Source organism: Chionomys nivalis, chromosome 23, assembly GCF_950005125.1.
Source record: "Chionomys nivalis chromosome 23, mChiNiv1.1, whole genome shotgun sequence".
NCBI classification, from domain to species: Eukaryota; Metazoa; Chordata; class Mammalia; order Rodentia; family Cricetidae; genus Chionomys; species Chionomys nivalis.
In genome coordinates, this window is record NC_080108.1 from 45370715 (window position 1) to 45376714 (window position 6000).

A 6000-nucleotide genomic window follows, 5' to 3' on the forward strand; every position below is an offset into this window, starting at 1 on the left:
AGAACTAACAGATGTCATGACTCAAATAGACTTAACAGACTTCTATAGAACATTCCACCCAAACACCTTTTGGAACCTTCTCTAAAACTGACCACATACTCAGTAACAAAGCATACCACAACAGATACCAAAAAAAAAAAAAAAAAAGAAAAAGAAAGAAAATTGGAATAACCCCCTGTATCTTATCAGATCACCATGGGTTAAAGTTAGAATTTCACAACACTAACTTCAGAAAACCAACAAACACATGGAAATTGAACAGTGCTCAATTAAATCATCCCTGGGTCAAGGAAGAAATAAAGAAAGAAATTAAAGACTTCCTAGAATTCAACGAAAATGAAGGCACAATGTACCCATACCTATGAGACACTATGAAGGCAGTGCTTAGAGGAAAGTTCATGGCAATAAGTGCCTATATAAATAAAGTGGAGAAATCTCACAGTAGTGACTTAATAGCACATTTAAATCTCTAGAATAAAAAGAAGCAAACTCACACAGGAAGAGTAGACAACAAGAAATTATAAAATTGAGGACTGAAATTATAAAATAGAAAACAATTCAAAGAATCAATGAGACAATGAGCTGGTTCACTCAGAAAATTAACAAGCCAGACAAACCCTTATTCAAACTAATCAAAAGGCAGAGAGAAAGCATCCAAATAAACAAAATCAGAAGTGAAAAGGGGGACATAACAACAGACACTGAAGAAATCCAGAGAATAATTAGATCATACTATGAAAACCTGTACTCCACAAAATTGGAAATTGTAAAAGAAAAGAACAATTTTCTGGATAGGTACCACATACCTAATTTAATCAAGACCAGGTCAACAATTTCAATAGACCTATAACTACAACAAAATAGAAGCAGCCATAAAAAGCCTCCTAACAAAAAAGGCCAGGGCCCAATGGTTTTAGGGCAGAATTCTACCAGAACTTCAAAGAAGAACTAATACATATACACCTCAAATTGTTCCACATAATAGAAACAGAAGGAACATTGCCAAATTTGTTCTATGAGGCTACAGTTACCCTGATACTGAAACCACACAAAGACTCAACCAAGAAAGAGAATTACAGACTAATTTCCCTCATGAACACTGACTTAAAAGTACTCAATAAAATACTGACAAATCGAATCCAAGAACATATAAAAACCATCATCTACCATGATCAAGTCTGCTTCATCCCAGAGATGCTGGGATGATTCAACATACTAAAACCTGTCAATGTAATCTACTATATAAATAAACTAAAGGAAAAAATATGATTATCTCATTAGGTGATGAAAAAGCATTTGACAAAACCAACACCTCTTCATGATAAAGGTCTTGGAGAGATCAGGGATACAAGGAACATATCTAAACATAATAAAAGCAATATACACCAAGCCAAGAGCCACCACCAAATTAAATGGAGAAAAACTCAAAGTGATTTTACTAAAATCAGAAACAAGGCAAAGCTGTCCACTCTCTCCATATCTATTCAACATAGTTCTTGAAGTTCTGGGTAAAGCAATAAGACAACAAAAGGAGATTAAGGGGATACAAATTGGAAAGGAAGAAGTCAAACTTTTGTTGTTTGCAGATGATATGATAGTATACATAAGTGACCCCAAGGATTCTATCAGGGAACTCCTACAACTGATAAATACCTTCAGTAATGTGTGATCAACTAAAAAAAAAAGTCAGTAGTCCTTCTATATACAAATGATAAAAAGTTGAGAAAGAAATCAGAGAAACATTACCATTCACAACAGCCACAAATAAAATAAAATATCTCAGGATAATACTAACCAAACAAGTGAAAGACCTGTTCAACAAGAACTTTAAGTCTTTGAAGAAAGAAATTGAAGACAATATAAGAAAATGGAAAGATCTCCCATGCTCTTGGATTGGTAGGATGGACATAATAAAAATGGTAATCCTACAAGCAATCTATAGATTCAATGCAATCCTTATCAAAATCCCAACACAATTTTTTCACAGACCTTGAAAGAATGATACTCAACTTCATATGGAAAAAAAACCCAGGATAACCAAAACAATCCTGTATAATAAACAAATTTCTGAAGGCATCACAGTCCCTGACATCAAGCTCTATTACAGAGCTACAGTAATAAAAACAGCTTGGTGTTGGCATAAAAACAGACAGGATGATCAATGGAATTGCATTGAAGACCCAGATATTAATCCACACATCTATAAACTCTTGATTTTTGATAAAGAAGCTAAAATTATACAATGAAAAAAAAAGCATCTTTAACAAATGGTGTTGGCATAACTGGATGTCAGCATACAAAAGAATGAAAATAGATCCATATCTATCCTCATGCACAAAACTCAAGCACGAATGGTTCAAGGACCTCAATATAAATTCGACCACACCGAACCTGATAGAAAAGAAAGTGGGAAGTAGTCTTCAATGCATGGACACAAAAGACCACTTCCTAAATATAATCCCAGTAGCACAGACACTGAGAGAAACAAAAAATAAATGGGACTTCCTGAAACTGAGAAGCTTTGGTAAAGCAAAGGACACAATCAATAAGACAAAAAGCAGCCTATTGAATGGGAAAAGATTTTTACCAACTCCACATCAGAGGACTGATATTCAAAATATATAAAGGACTCAAGAAACTAGACATCAAAATATCAAATAATTCAATTAAAATGGGGTACAGATCTAAACAGACTTCTCAACAGAAGAATTTCAAATGGCTAAAAGATGATGTGGGAGTGATTTCTTTCTAATCTGTTGCTTTCATTGGTTAATTAATAAACTGCCTAGGCCCATTTGATAGGCCAACCCTTAGGTGGGTGGAGTAAACAGAACAGAATGCTGGGAGAAAGAAGCTGAGTCAGGGGGTCGCCATGATTCTCCCACTCCAGACAGACACAGGTTAAGATCTTTCCTGGTAAGCCAGCTCATGGTGCTACACAGAATATTAGAAATGGGTCAGATCAATATGTAAGAGCTAGCCAATAAGAGGCTGGAACTAATGGGCCAGGCAGTGATTAAAAGAATACAGTTTCCGTGTAATTATTTCGGGGCATAAGCTAGCCATGTGGGCGGCCGGGTGCCGGGGATGCAGCCCTGCCGCTCTTATTACAACAAAAAGATACCTAAGGAAATGTTCAACATCCTTAACCATCAACGAAATGCAAATCAAAATGACTCTGAGATACCATCTTAAACCTATCAGAATGGCTAAGATCAAAACCGCCAATAATAGCTTATGCTGGAGAGGATGCAGAGTAAGGGAAACACTCCTCCATTGATGGTGGGAATGTAAACTTGTACAACCATTCTGGAAATCAGTATGTCAGTTTCTCAGAAAACTGGGAACCTAAACCACAAGACCCAGCAATACCATTCTTGGACATACACCCAAAGAATGCTCAACCACACTACAAGAACATTTGTTCAATTATGTTTATATCAGTTTTATTTGTCATAGCCATAACCTGGAAACAACCTAGATGCCCCTCAATAGAAGAATGGATAAGGAAAATATGGTAATTTACACAATGGAATACTACCCAGTGTTAAAAAACAATGGCATCTTAAAATTTGCATGCAAATGGATGGAACTAGAAAAAACATCCTGAGTGATGCAACCCAGACCCAGAAAGATGAGCATGGTATGTGTCCATTCACAGGTGAATACTAGCTGTAAAGCAAAGGTTTTCTATAGTCCATGACTCCAGAGCAGCTAAGTAAATAGGAGAACCCTAAGAGAAAAATACATAGATTCCCCTGGGAAGGGGAAATAGACAAGGTTTCCTGAGAAAATTGGGAGCATGGGGGTGGGGGTAGAAGGAAAGGAGGAAGAGGAGGAGAGGAGAAGGCAAGGGGGGAGGAGAACTAGAGGGAACAGGATGGTCTGAGACGGTGGAAGGACAGAGAGGGAGAACCTACCTCCAGCAACTGATGGAAGCAGATCCAGAGAACCACAGTGGAGCACTGGGCCAAGCTCCCAAAATCCAGTCAAAGAGAGGGAGGAGTCAGAATGCAAGCAAAGAAGTCAAGAGCATGATGGGGACACCCACTGAAACAGCTTACCTGAACTAATGGAAGCCCACCAACTCCGGCCTGAAGGTGAAGGACCCAGCATAGGCCCAAACTAGGCTCTCTGAATGTGGGTGACAGCTGTATGCCTGGGGCAGACTGTGAGGCTGCTGGCAGTGAGACCAGGTTTATCCCTACTTCTTGTTCTGACCTTTTGAAACCCATTCTTTCTGGAAGGATACCTTGCTCAGCCTGGATATAGTGGGAAGGACCTTGGTCTTGCCTTGAAACACTGTGCTAGACATTTGTGATTTTCCATGGGAAGCCTTACCCTCTCTGAGGAGTGGATGGGGTGTTGTGGGGGGAAGGGGGAAGGTGGAGGGAGTAGGAACTGCATTTGACATGTAAAGTGGGAAAAGATAGTTTAAAAGAAATAAATTAATTAAAATAAAAAGAAAAAAGTTAAATTATTATAATTAATAATCTTTCTCCTTTCCTTTCCTTTCTTCTCTTCTCTGTCTCCTCTCTCCCTCTACTCTTCTTCCCCCCTTTCTCTCCATCTAATCCCCCATCCTTTCCAGTCCCCCACTGACAGACATTCTCTTTCTTGACTATAATGGACAGAGGTGCAGGTGTCTCACTGAGGCATCGACTCCATTCCCTTTAGCGGTCAGTGCTTCCAATTACAGTTTGGCCTTGAGGTCATTCCATTTTTTAATTGTTTTTTAACTCTTCATTCTGATTAATACAATGTCTGTACTAATTTATGTCCCCACAGTAGTGTAAAAACATTTTCTTTGCCTCACATCCTTGGAGCTCTCATTTTTTCTTTTTTCAAATTAATTTATCATTATCTCATGTGTATGGACATTTTGCACAGATCCAGGCAGTATCCGCAGGAGTTGGAAGAAAGCACCAGATCCTATGGAACTGGGGTTGAAATGGTTGCTGACAGCTGCCCTGTGGCTTGGATTTTTCACCATTCTCTGGAAGAGCAGCTGGTGCTCCTAACTGCTGAGTCATTGCTACAGTTGCTCCCTTTCCTTTTGGATAAAAGTTGTTCATAAGGGGGGGGGGGCATAGCACAGCAGTGTTGATTAGATTAGTAAGGCTGGTCCTTTTTTTAACCTACCTGTGTCCAAGTCTATCTACTTTAAATGCTACTGGTATAGATGCCTTTTAATAAATGCTCTTTCCTTTCAGCTTAGGTCAGTGTTTTGTCGCTTCTGTAATGTGTGCTTCCTTTCCTATTGGCCACACGTTCATCTTTCTTGCACAGGGGCCATGCTAATCTTCTCTGTATCGTTCCAATTTTAGTATATGTGCTGCCGAAGCGAGCACACGTTCATCTTTCTTATTGCAAAGAAGTTCATATAAATTCACATGTGTATGTATTGGATGTATATATTTATTTATCAGGACTGATACTTGTTTCTTTTAAGATTTTATTTTATTTGTATGTGTGTGTGTGTGTGTGTGTGTGTAAAAGAGAGAGGGAGAGAGAGAGAGAGAGAGAGAGAGAGAGAGAGAGAGAGAGAGAGAGAGAGAGAGAGAGAGAGAGAGAAGTACTTGTGCTTACAGAAGGCCTCTGATCTCTTGGAGATGGAGTTACATGTGACTGTGTGCTGCCTGACATGAGCTCTGGGAGCTGGACTCAGGGTCTCTGTCAGAGCAACAAGTGCTCTTAACCACTGAGCCACCCCTCCAGCACGCAGGATGTGATGGAGATGTAAGACTTTAAACATACTACGTAAGTACCCTTTGACACTCTTGGACCTCTGCAACTTTTATTTTGAGATAGACTCTCACTGAGTTACCTGGATTATCTTGAGGTTACTCCACAGTCCAGGCTGGCCTGGAATGTATGATTCTTCTACCCCAGTTGGTAAATTGATGGGATTATGAACCTTCGAAACCAAGGCTACAGAAGTTTAGTTTTAAAAATGAAACCCTGTTTTTCTACTTACCATTTATTTCCTACGGTTTCTAT

General features: G+C 39.0%; 1 non-coding gene across 1 annotated transcript; it reads right to left on the minus strand.

Annotated features, from left to right (window-relative positions):
* Positions 1 to 5239: 5239 nt before the first annotated feature.
* Positions 5240 to 5351, minus strand: LOC130865641 (U6 spliceosomal RNA). The gene has a single exon (XR_009056192.1). It is a non-coding gene; the product is annotated as a U6 spliceosomal RNA (small nuclear RNA).
* Positions 5352 to 6000: the final 649 nt, after the last annotated feature.